A 13,074-nucleotide genomic window follows, 5' to 3' on the forward strand; every position below is an offset into this window, starting at 1 on the left:
ATGAGGGAATGAATGAATGAGGGAATGAATGAATGAATGAGGGAATGAATGAATGAGGGAATGAATGAATGAGGGAATGAATGACTGAATGAATGAATGAGGGAATGAATGAATGAATGAATGAGGGAATGAATGAATGACTGAATGAATGAATGAGTGAATGAATGAATGAGGGAATGAGTGAATGAATGAATGACTGAATGAATGAATGAGTGAATGAATGAATGACTGAATGAATGAATGACTGAATGAATGACTGAATGAATGAATGAGGGAATGAATGAATGAATGACTGAATGGATGAATGACTGAATGAATGACTGAATGAATGAATGAATGAGGGAATGAATGACTGAATGAATGAATGAATGAATGAATGAATGACTGAATGAATGACTGAATGAATGACTGAATGAATGACTGAGGGAATGAGTGAATGAATGAATGAATGAGGGAATGAATGAATGAATGAATGAATGAAGAGCAGCAGCAGCTCGGGGCCGCGCATCCTCCCTGTTCCTTTCTCCTGCTGAGGGAAGTACGGGTGCACGGACAATAACCAGGCATGGAGAGCACACACACACACACGTTAAAGGGGAGCCGGGGGGGGGGGGCAGGCATGCGCGCGCGTCGTACATGTGACAAAGCCGTTCATAAATATTCAGCGGCTCGATTCATGCGGATTGTTCTCTTGAGGTGGTTTATTGTGTGCAGCAGAGCTCCCAACCGAGCATGTGATGCCGGGGATAGGAGGGGTTTGTAAGTGTGTGCGTGTGTGTGTGTGTGTGTGTGTGTAGTGGAGAGGGGAGGGGAGGGGTGGGGTTTCTATAAATAGCACTATAGCTCTGCTTCCATTGACATCATTTAGGCAGGCGAGATGGAAAAATAAATAGTGGGAGGGAGAAGAGGGCGCAGGGTTCCTTAATCTGGGCTTGAAATTCAAACATAACCCGGCCAGCCATCCCTCTGCACACACACTCTCGACAATAACGGTCTCACATAGTAAACCTGGCGATGGCTCTACACTTTAAAACCTCTATTTTAAAGCTGCTCTTTGATTTCGAGGTAGTTCTTTTTCTTTGTTTTATCATATTGAAGCTAAACCTTTAATGTAACCTTTAAAATGTATATTCAATCTTTTTTAAGTATGTTTTTTTAAATAAAATTATCTTTTTACGCTTTTGAGTTCTTAACATTTAAACCAAACAGAGATTTACATTAACACAGTTTATCAACAACAACAAATCACACATTAAACCCAGTAAAATCATTGTGTATATACCTTTCTCTGGGGGTTTCTACCAGTCATCGTGGTTCACTAATAATAATATTACCCCGGGCGAAGGATCTCTTGAATCCCTTCTTGTTCCGTGTGTATGCTCGCCCTCATCGTCCGGGGGCCCGATAGTAAACATCCGACCAAAACACCCACCGTTTCCTAGAAAGACGAAGCCTCCGAGTCGGAATGGAAAGCCACGAGGCAGATGGGAGGGGGACATCAAACAAATTAAAAGGAGCTGTGTGTATACGACACACACACACACACACACACACACACACACACACACACACAGGCAGAGATCCAAGTGGAAAATACACCCGCAATGCAAATGTTTCGAAGGTATTATTGTTGTATTGACAAAGCAAAGGGTTGAAGCTCAATAGGCCGCGTAGAGGGAGCGACATTTTGTTATCAAGACCGCTCAAACAGGCGCACCGACTCGTGTGTTTATGTTATTATGGAAGAGGAACGGAGGACGGCAAGCTGTTTTTCCATGGTCGGAGTGTCTTAGTCACACCCTGTATCTCTCTCTCTCTCTCTCTCTTTCTCACACACACACACACACACACACACACACACACACACACACACACACACACACTCACTCACTCTGTCGTCAGCTTTGGCACTGACCCCCTGGATGCTGCCTGACTTCCGTGGCTGCTGATGACGTCTTTTATGACACATTTACCCCCATGTGGGTTCCCCGGCTGCCATCGCACATCTCTTGAGCCCCACAGAGCTCGTACACCGGCAAGAGCTCGTTGTTGTTTTTCTCATTCATTGTGATTCCCTCATTGATTCCTGTGAGAAAACCCGTCTTTTCCCCCTTAATTCACATAGAGGTCAGAGGTCACCTTGAAAGGCTCTCCAGCAGACGTGAACCCAGGCATCGACACCCACCAGTTCAACCTGCTGCACCTTTTATTAGTGAGTGGTACAATCGTGCATTTGGACCGTTATTCCAGCATCTTTCCTCTCCGTCGGCAATCACGCGCTCCACTTCCTCCCCCCTCCAAACGGCAGTCTTTTGTTGTTTCTTTTGTTGTTGTTGTTGTTGTTGTTGTGTGTTTGGTATACGCAATTGTCAATACAAAAAACGTGAAAGGCGTAGCGCTAAATGTCTAGCAGACGTCAGACGGAACATCCTACGACATTTGAAATGTGTGTCTCGATTGAAGAGGATGAATCACGAGGCCTAATTCCGTCCTAATGGAGAAGAAGTATTTTTGTTTGCGGTCTCTCTGCTCGCCTCTCTCGCTCCCTCTCTCTCTTCTTCTCTCTCGTCTTCAACTTCTCTCCTCCATCACACACAAGAGACAGTTTCTTTCTAGACTGAAGTGGGTTGGGCATTTTTTTTCAAAGGGGCCGCAGTCTTAAAAAAAAATAAATGCATAAACAGGTGGAAAAGTTCTAAATCGGTAGCCAACATCTGTGTGTGACGTGTATGTGTTTCGTTGCCACGCATTCATGCATCAATGACGACGTGTGTCTCGGAGAAAGGTGCAAATCAACAGGTCTCTTAACTGGATTAGAGTATGTATTAGATTATGTATTAGAGTAAGTCAAGATAACCGGCTTTAAACTCTGCAAACTGCGTTTCTTTATTGAGGAAATATCTTTTAAGAGCTCCAGATACTTCATTGAAACATTGGCAACATATTATTAGCACTTGATTACTGAAAAACAGGGATTTAAATGTGAGTAAACTATGAATCTCCGGACAGAGTTTCAAAAATCAAGTCATAAAACAAATTTGCACCCTTACACTTTGATCTTTTATATAATTCACATCAGTTTTGTGTCCTGGATACTGAAACACTTGGCAGTGAGTCTTTCAATCTCAACTTCAATCTCCAAAATATCGAAGTAGACGTTTTTTGTTTTTATCCATACATTTGTTTTGTTTACCCCAAAGATTATGATTGTAAATTGACATTTGCAACAATGGGATTGCTGATAATCCAAAAGGTTTTTGTTAAACTTTTTTTTCTTTGTTCATCTTAAGAACAAATAAGGAGTATACCTACATTTTTTTACCTAATTTAAAAATGAATGTTCCTACTTGTGTATCATTTCTATATTATCTCCCATAGATTGTGAATAAGACATTTTTAATTGCAGATCTGCAGTGATTCTGGGGAGTGTATTGCCCCTTTGGTCTCATTATCAATTATTGGTCACGATATGTTCCCTGTCAAGATAATAGCAGTGACACTAATTTATGGAGGCCACTCCTCTGAGTTAAAAAAAAAAATCTGCTTTACTACAACATTGGATCAATTAAATGAAACGTGGGCTAACAAATGTAGAGTTTAACAATAGGATATTGATTGTAGTGACATTTCAGCACCACGGACAGCTCTCACAGGCAAACCCTTACAGTTTAAATCCTCATACAACTCTCAATATATTACATTACTTGACATTAAAACCACCTCCCAGTGAATTCAACGTCCACCCAGTGAGAACTGGACAGAATCATTATGGTGGCCCAGTCCAGTCTTGTGAGACTTTACCATGTGGATCCTAACCAGAACCTAGGGGGGTCATTCGGGGTCATTCGGTTTTCTCTAAGAGTTGCAGGTTAGATGGGGAAAAGGTGTCCAACATGGTCAGCTGGTGGATATTTTTCTAGATTGGATAAACCAGGGAGAGACAAAAAACCATTTGACCTGTTTACTAAAGGTATTACGCCCCCCCCCCCCCCCCCCCCTCCAAAAAACATTATTATAATCAATGTTTGATTTATTAAAGCCTCAGTTTTTTCATAGTCTTTGCGTTTATGTACAACAATGACTAATATGCATTTGTGAAATTTAATTTGTATTGTTCAGTGGCTCTCCACCTCAGTCGGCATGGAAATGGTATAGGGTGCTGGGAAGAGGGGTGGGGGGGTAAATCTCCTCACCGATACCCACGCCCCCCTTCACCCCATACGCCCCCAACCCCAAACAATCATATAAGCCCCGCCCATCTCTCCTCGTCGACTGAATTAATTTGATACTATTTTTGAAAGTCAGTGTTTCTAAGGGAAACCTAATGACGCAATGACGTCAATGCAGGTCAATAGCAAGAGGACCAGAAAGAGAGAGAGAGAGAGAGAGAGAGAGAGAGAGAGAGGGGGGGGGGGGACAGAGAGACAGAGAGACAGAGACAGAGACAGACAAAGGCAGAGATAGAGCGAGAGATGGAGAGGTGGCTTTTCCCTGTTGGGACATGAATGGTCCTCTCCTCCCGATTCATTAGCGAGCTGCTTTTGCCCTTTAATAAAAAATAAAAACATTTTAAAAATCGCGCCCGATTTATTTCGTATACCGGCGGGTTTGCGTCGATAATATAGTGCAGACTCTCAGTCGTGCTTCTCGTGCCCCATTCATAGTTCCCGTCTCTGTCTGGAAGTCATTCACGCGCACACACACACACACACACACAGACAGAAAGAGAGAGAGAGAGAGAGAGAGAGAGAGAGAGAGAGAGAGAGAGAGAGAGAGAGAGAGAGCGAGAGAGAGAGAGAGAGAGAGGGGAGTCTATGCAGTGAGGTGAATCGCGTGGCGCGCCTCCCCATGCGTACCGTCCCCCTGATCTGGCGGGCTCTTTCCTCTTTCCTCTTTCCTTTCCTCTTTCCTCTTTCCTTTCCTCTTTCCTCTCAGTGTGCTCTCCCGCTCCTCTCCAACCACCACCGCCACCTTTTCCACTCCCCAAAAAACCCTCTCACCCCTCCTCCCACCACCATCACCCCCTCCAACCCACTCTTCTTCTTCTTCTTCTTCTTCCTTTTCCTTTGAGCTGGCTCCCTAAATGCCGAATGGCAACACCAAACATCCCATAGTGCACCGACAGAGCAGGGGAGAGGACGCGCACCGGACTGACCTGCTCTCTCCATCCTGACGCAGGAGGAACGATTGTAGAGGCTGCCCTGCTTTCCATGTCTCCTCACTCTGCCTGCGCTAAGCCCCTCTTAACCCCCCCCCCCCCCCCCCCCCCCCCCACAAACAACAAAGTTTATAAAAGAGAAAACAATCAATCTAAATAAACAAGGTAAGTGTTTTCTTTTGGAATCCCGACCCAGAACGTGCTGTGACGGGAATGTGCAGTCAGGCCACGCGCAGTTATTTTGGGACTAGGGTAGTACTCTCACGAGCAGGAATGCTGTGACTTCCAAAGTGCAGTTTTTTTAATAGGCTTATCTTTCGGACACGATTGTCTAAAAGATGTGACGATGCAGGTCTTTTAATGTGGGGGGGGGGGGGGGGGGGGGGGGGCTTTTTATAATAACTATATAGCCCATTTATTTGGGACATCGGTTCATCGCAGAGCAAGTTGGTGTTTGCAAGCGTTGCTATCTCCTGGAAAGGCTGCTTTGTGTGTGTGTGTGTGTGTGTGTGTGTGTGTGTGTGTGTGTGTGTGTTGTGCATGTTGACAACGGATGGGGGATTTTGCAGGCACTCAAAAGAGTGCGGGCTGCGGTAGTGCGTAGGAGTGTGCACGTGTTGGGGATCCTCTGCTTTAGGCTGCCGGCTCTGCCGAGATGCCTTAGTAACAACTCAGAGAGGGAGGGGAACTTTGGAGGAGGAGGGGTGCGCGGGGAGGGGGGGGTGGGGGGGTTGTTATTTTCCAGACCCTGTTTTTTTTTTGTTTTTTTTTACTATTTGCCAACACTGGTTTCTTCCATGTCGCGCCATCCGCGTGCACCTGTCAGCCCTGACTTGCACGTTGTCGTTCCTCTGTTTCAAGGCAGCGGTGCTCCTGCGTGTTCTATATACTAGCGCGAGGTGGTATCACTTTCAACCCGACCGTGGAGGGTCTGGTGCTGTGTGCAGCAGGAGGGAGGTTATAATAGACACGACGGACTGACTGGGTCCAGCTGCGTCCACACATCACCATGTGGTGAAGTAGATTTACTCTAATAACGTTAACAATCACTGAAATCAATACTAAACTGTGGAAAACAGGTGTTTTCCTTTAGAAGTGCACTAGTTTGACACCTTGGTTGAGTTTAGGTGTTTATTGTTGGCAGTTTCTGTGTTTCACTTGTTGCGGTTGTTTTTAAGCCCCCCCCCCCCCCTACTGTTGGAAGATGAAGTCGGAGAAAGTCTTCACAAAGGTGGGGGGGGGTGGGGGGGGGGAGAGAGAGACTGCTGAGGCTTGCAACTTGCCGGAGTTACTTTTCAGGGGGGGGGGGTTAAGGAGGATCTCTAGCTGAGTTTGTCGACACCACGTGGTGATCTCGGCGCACTGCACGGAGGAACCCGGCTGTGACTCCCATTGATACTGCTCCCTCTTTGATTGAATGATTGTGGACTTCAGGGAATTGTGTGTGTGTGCGTGTGTGTGTGTGTGTGTGTGCGTGGTAAATGGGATACTTAACTATTGACTCATCTGATTGTGGGGGAAAAAAAGGGATCCAGATAGTAACTGATGCCAAATCACCCAGAGCCTAAACACTGTCCGTGTCTATACTTTGTTCAGTGGTTCCTTCTGCTGATGCTCAATCCGGCGTGTGTGTGTGTGTGTGTGTGTGTGTGTGCGTGTGTGTGTGTGTATCTGTCCCTCTGCACTCAGCAGCAGTCACGGACATACAGTTGGCCTACAGGCAGGGATAAAAATAGCACAAACCGATGCGACGGGCGCAGCCCTTTTTCCCTTCTCAGAGACGACTTTTCTAGGTAGCTGCCACTCAGTGGATACGCCCCCCCTAAATCCAGCCTCAACCCACCCCATCCCGTTAAGTCTCGTGAATCTCCACGCGGCACGAGTGCAGATGGACGGCGTGGTTGTGTGTGGAGAGGGTCTTACAGTAAAGGTGTGACAGGTATTGAAGGGGACGTTGGGGTGAGAGACGGGAGCATATACTGTGGAGGGAGGGTTAGTGTGCGTGCGTGCACGCTTTTCCTTGGACGAGCGTGCGCTCCCCCGTGGGTCTATTCCGTGGGTGAGCTGGGTCTGGTGCGTGGGCACGGCCAGTGAATATATGAGACGGAAGATGCAGCAGCGGCTCTGCTCGCTGTGTTTTCATCTCCTTCGGTGTTTTGCCAAACGCACGATGCTGAAATGATCCAAGAACCCAAACAGCACTAACGCTTGGTGGGGTGATACATAGAGACAAGAGGAGGAGGGGAGGGGGAGGGGGGGGGGGGGGGGGGGGAGAGGTTGGATGGAAACCCAGATGCTCCAGCATTAGAGGAGGGTTTTTTTATTTGGAGATAACCTTCTCCAAAGCTGCATTTTCCACGAGTCCACACCACATTATCTATACCTGTAATATTTTCCATATTGTGTCACTATATTTTCTATTTGGCGAAGATCTGATCCCAGAGTGTCTTTAATCAGGCTCCACGGGCTGTAAAAGTGAGAGAATCTAAACGTGACGTCAATGCCTAGTACTGACGCAGCCCTTCAACCCAAAAAAAAAAGAAAAAAGAAAAAAGGCTTTTTATTTATTTATATATTTTTCTCTTCTCGTCAGCAACGCTTAATTACTAAATGTTACAGCGCTGCCTCGACTCAAGAGAAAGAAAGGAAGATCCCGTGCATGTGAGCTCCGCGATCATCAGTGTTTGGACCTATTTTTGCGTTTATGAGTTCCAGCTGCTGAAGTGACACTGGCACGAGGAGCTTCTGAAGAGACAACACATGCAATGTTGGCAGCGACGACGAGTTCCAGATGTTAGCCGTATACACAAAGTATAGTTGAAGTCTGAGGATGATGATGGTGGTGATGGTGCTGTTGAAGGCACATTTGGGGTTTCTTAAAAAAAAAAAAAAAAAAAAAAAAAATCACTGCAATGATGCAACGGAGGGGAATCGGGAGTTCTTGTGCAAGAGTTGGAGAGGCAAAAAAAATATTCTACATCACACGCACTTCACGCACCGTTCCTAAAGCGATGCCTTTTCGTGAGTGTTTTTTTTTCTTTTTTTTTTCTTACCTTCGTACTGTGAACCTAAAAATAGCATCGTAGTTTTGATCGTGTGCCATAAATAGACAGACTCACTGGTATGAGAAGGGAGGCGATCCGGAGCAACACTTGGACGGCGTCACTGTAAGCTATGTACATAATAACAAATAGTGGACTTAATCTGTTGCATTTTCTTCCAGACTCCTGTTGCGGCTCTTCACTAAAACCTCCACCTCTCTCTCTCTCTCTCTCCCCCCCCCCCTCTTTCTCTCTCTCTCCAGTTTAGAACAAGGACGTTCCTGCACCACGGTGAGTGAGACACATGCGATGTTTAATTCCGTGTTACTTTTTTTGGTGTAGTGCATGGTGGTCCTGTGCCGCGTATCTTTTCTCATATTTCCTGCCCCCCCCCCCCCCCCCCCCCCCCCATGGAGTTTTATTGTCATGCTTTATGAGCCATGTTTGACTGTATAGAGCTGAAGCGTAGAGAGCAGCCCTCCCTGCGTAGTAGGAATCACCCCCTTTTGGTAAATAAGCAAGTGCAAAAAAACTCCCTTTGTCTGTTGGCGCTGTTGAATCTCTATCACCCCCCCCCCCCCCCCCCCACACACACACACACACACACACACACACACACAATCTCTCTGCTTAAACTCGAAAGCGAGGGGAACCCTTCTCTGATGAGCGCTCGAGGACGCCTTTCCCTCCGTATTCTTGTGGGGTTATTTTTAAAAAAATGTTTATAAAAGAGGAGTCGTACTGACAGAGAAGCTGCGGTGGAGGACGAGGAGGAGGAAGAGGAGGAGGAGAGGAGGAGAGGAGGAGGAGAGGAGGGAGTGAAGCGAAGGAGCTGTTGCTGCAGCAGAGACCAGGCGCACCGCATGGGGAAACCCGGGAGCTGTCCAGCAGCAATGGTGCTGAAACCACACCAAGTGGCGGTAGTGGGCTGTTACTGCTGCTGCTGGTGCTGCTGCTGGTGCTGCTGCTGGTGTGTGCCTGTGTGTGCGTGTGTGCGTGTATGTTGTTCCTGGCCGTCAAAAGCTTGATTTACTCTTGTTCTGAGTGAATCCTCATTCCTGAAGTGACGCTGGAGAAGAAACACTGAACCTCCTTCTAAACCTCCTGCTAACTGAAGACATTTGGTTTGGAAAGATATTCTAACAGAGCGTGTCCCGCCTCTATAGTTTGAACGGCCTCATCGGACGCCGTAGGCAGGCAGTGAGACGTGTTTGTGTGTGTGTGTGTGTGTGTGTGTGATCAACTCATCTCGTCTGATTTCTGTACCACCCATATCAGCCTTGCGTCGAGTTTGCAGCGCACGTGCGCGAGATATTTGAGAAAGTATAGCGTGAGGCATAGTTGAGCTACTCTGTGCTCAGTGAGACGCGCATGGTTTTTTTTTTTTTTAAGGAGCTTTCATCGCGTTAACTTTGCGTCCTGGCGACGGGGAGAAGGGAGCGTCACGGGTTATCGCCTCTATATACTCCAAGAAATAGTTTAAAAGGAATCACCATTTTTTTTTCCTCTCCAATTCATGGTGTCGGTGTTGAATTTGCCAGCCGGACCGACACGAACCGCGTTAAATCCCTCCAACCAGCCTGTGCACGACTTTGGACAATTTAAATGTAGCCCCTCTACAACGATCCACTCACGGAACACCCCCCCCCCACCCCACATCGACCACCTGTCTTTGTCATGCAAAAAAAAAAAAAAAAAATTCCAATTGTAGGCTACTTCACCTGCGATACATTCCTCCACCTTCCCCAAAACACCACAAAACAACTCGTGTCTTTACTCGTCGGTCAAAACGAGGCAGATACCGACTCGAGGGGGGCCACATCTGGCTCAATAATGCGAGAGGGAGCGCGTGATGTCGGTGGAAACAACGCGGATTCCCGAGTCGTGACTGCTAAAGTGAGTAATGTGCGCGTTGGCTGCGTCAGGAGAGGCAGTCACTGTGCAGTGCAGACGGCGGAGGAGAATCGTGACTGACTGGGTTGCAAATGAAAAGACCACCCAATAAAAATAAATAATACCCACACCAGGGGGGCGGGAGGGGGGCTGGGTTGGGCTTCAGACTCTGTATGCACTAACCATTTCCCTAACAGCACCCCCACCCCCCTCCGCCCTCTTCAATCCCAAATATCCCCTTTCTCCCCAAAAGCTTGTTTTTTAGCGCGCGCCCTGCTGCTTGCTGGCGGCCAACTTGAATGCAGAGTTTCATCGGTGATAGAGTGGGGCGGTGTGGATGGGAGAGAGAGGAAGAGGAGGAGGGAGGGAGGGATAAGAGAAGAGAAGAGGGGGGAGGGAGGGAGGGTGGGATGTGTATGGGTTCGGGATCAAACCTGGTACACAAGGGGTGGGGGTCCGGATCGTGACCCTGCCTACACCTCGGTACAGTAACTTGCATGGAGTCGAAGTTGGGTGGTTGTTTATAGTGTGTGTGGCCTCTGAAATATTAATGGAACATGTTGCAGGAATTAAAAAACAAGAAAAGCAGGTAAGTTATTCTATTTGATTCGTACTTTGCTAAATTTGACCATAAACAACATATTAAAGATTGTGTGTGTGTGTGTGTGTGTGTGTGTGAGAAAGAATATACGGTCGTGATGTACTCTTTAACTGTCGAGGTGCTCAGCAATGTGTTGTTATTATACCTCGCTGCTGTATAAGCTGTAAACTATAGTGCATCGTCGTGGTGATGTAATGTGTTATTCTGTTGGCTTTCAACCCTAAAAAAAAATCGCCTTAAATGACCGAAGCCTCGCGGCTCCGGGCTGAATGTGCATGTTCGGAGACCCCCGCGTGCTTTCTCGCAGTGGTACCCTCCGGTGAACTCTATAGGTGACCACGAGTCGCCTCGGATGCTTCATTGCTGATTTTGTGATGCGATGTGAACGTCTTTACTGTTAATATCGTTGTATATTTTCAATATATATTTTTTATCTTCGCTCGGTATCTTTGCATTTCACATAATTTGATGTCGCTGGCTTGCAAGAAGAAGAAAGAAAAAAAGGGGGGGGGGGCGTTATTTGTGTACGCGTGAAAATGGCTCATCCGGACCATCACATGTCTTTTTTATTATTATTATTATGACTATTGTCTTCATAATTCAGTGTTTCTTTTATTATATACGATATAACCCATTTAAAGGGACAGTCCGCAGCCTCGCTTGACGCCCTGCAAACTAGAACATCAAATTAAAATGAGTAACAAATGGCCGCATCTAAATGCTCTTATACATCAGTGCATATAAGAATACACTTTCCCTGGTATATAGATCACAATTTCGGTTAGCTATTTCTTTTTTTGTCTTCCTCTTTTTTCTTCTTCTTTTTTTTCAAAAAGGGGGGTCCCTATATGAGCGAGGCGCCGATTGGTTGATGACGAGGTTCGGTTCCTCCAATGAGATCCCGGCCTGCTCTCTATTTATTGCCAGCAGTTTACAGCCTTGCTCTCTCCTCACTCAGAGCTCTGGAGCGGCTGCAGAGAGCCAGCGCTTCACGACACGGAAACACACGGTCGGACCGGGGAATATAACACGGAGAGAGAGAGAGAGAGAGAGAGAGAGAGAGAGAGAGAGAGAGAGAGAGAGAGAGAGAGAGAGAGAGAGAGAGAGAGAGAGAGAGAGAGAGCACACTGACAACACAACGCATCGATGCACAGCTCCTAGTGATCACACGGGCTTTGCACATCCGAGCGTTTGGATAATAAGAGAGGAGAATATGAGGGAGAGACACACAGAGAGAGAGAGAGAGAGAGAGAGAGAGAGAGAGAGAGGAAGGGGGAGAGGAGAAAGGAATGGATGAGGGAGGAGAGACGAGAGGGGAGATAGAGGAGAATTCAAACTGGAGGAGTGGGGAATCAAAGCGAAAGGACCTTGGACAGCTCTCAGTTGCAGCAGCAGCCTTGGCATCCGGAGATCCCCCCTCTTTTTTATTATTATTATCTCTTCCTCTCTTTCCATCCATTTATCCATCCTATCCCCCTTCCGTGTGTGTTTGTGTGTGTGTGTGTGTGTGTGTGTGTGTGTGTGTGTGTGTTGGAAGGGACACACTCGCCTCGGGTTGCCGATGGCATGGAGATACAATCTATCCGAGCCGGGATGGGAGATGCGTTCACGGAAGCGGACTCCCCCGGGTGTCACGGAGTCTCCGTCCGGCGGCGGCGGCAGCAGATCATGTCCTTCGCGAATCTTTTTGCGGTCTGGGCTTGCTGTTCATAACTATTAATCTGGGAAGCCCTTACCCCAAAAAGCATTTGCGGAGGACGCATTCGCGGCGCCGAGACAGCGACCGACGGAAGACGAGCGCGGCTCCTCTCGTGGGATTTTTTTTACAATCTTACATTTTTGTTTTTTAAGGGCTTTTATTTTATTTATTTTTGCTTCTTTGTTGTCCTTATTTGCTCTGGTTATTTTCGTCATTTCCGTAGAGGTGGCGTTTTCTTCTTCTTCTTCTTCTTCGAGACAACAGTTATCTTCTTTGTTATAAATTGTGGCGAAGCTCTGCAGCCACGTCGCACCCAAGTTTTTTTTATTCTTCTTCCATCAAACTCTTTTGTGCATCAGTGTCCAAAAATAAATTAAAGAAAATCTGATGTCAACAAACATCTCATCGGACCAAAAACTTTGAGACATAAGATAAAGTCATTTCAGCACCCGCCACCCCCCCACCCCCACCCACACACACACACACACACACACACACTGAACCAGGGACAGTGGCCCCCAGCAGAGTAGAGTGTAAACACTGGGAGACCCAATACACAAGTTGCACGTGCATGGGCAAAACAGTGGAAGGTATGTCTGTCTGTCCTTTGCAGGGTGGAGTGTCACTATTCTTGGACGTAATTGAACCCCCAAACCCCTTCGAAACACACACACACACACAC

Source organism: Cyclopterus lumpus, chromosome 6, assembly GCF_009769545.1.
Source record: "Cyclopterus lumpus isolate fCycLum1 chromosome 6, fCycLum1.pri, whole genome shotgun sequence".
Classification (NCBI taxonomy): domain Eukaryota; kingdom Metazoa; phylum Chordata; class Actinopteri; order Perciformes; family Cyclopteridae; genus Cyclopterus; species Cyclopterus lumpus.